Source organism: Grampus griseus (assembly GCF_964374135.1).
Source record: "Grampus griseus genome assembly, chromosome: 7".
Taxonomy (NCBI): domain Eukaryota; kingdom Metazoa; phylum Chordata; class Mammalia; order Artiodactyla; family Delphinidae; genus Grampus; species Grampus griseus.
The window spans coordinates 31,986,517-31,986,763 of record NC_139001.1 but is presented as its reverse complement, the minus strand read 5'-3'; positions in this window follow the sequence as shown (position 1 = coordinate 31,986,763).

Sequence of the window (247 nt, the reverse complement as noted above, 5' to 3'; positions counted from 1 at the left end):
AGAGTGACTGACATTGTCTTTCAGTGACAAGAAAACACTTGCCTTTAAAAGAAGAGGAAAAGTCAAAAGTCATCAAAACAATGTGATATCCTGTGTGAAATGTTGCAGTCACAAAAGTTTGAGGTTTGAGTCCCTTGATCATGTGCCCCGAGGGAAGTAAGTGGTTTGAGTCCCTTAATCATGTGCCCTGAGAGAAGTAAGTCGGTGGTGGTGGCTGCGGATGACGAGTCAGGTTGCTCAGGTGCGT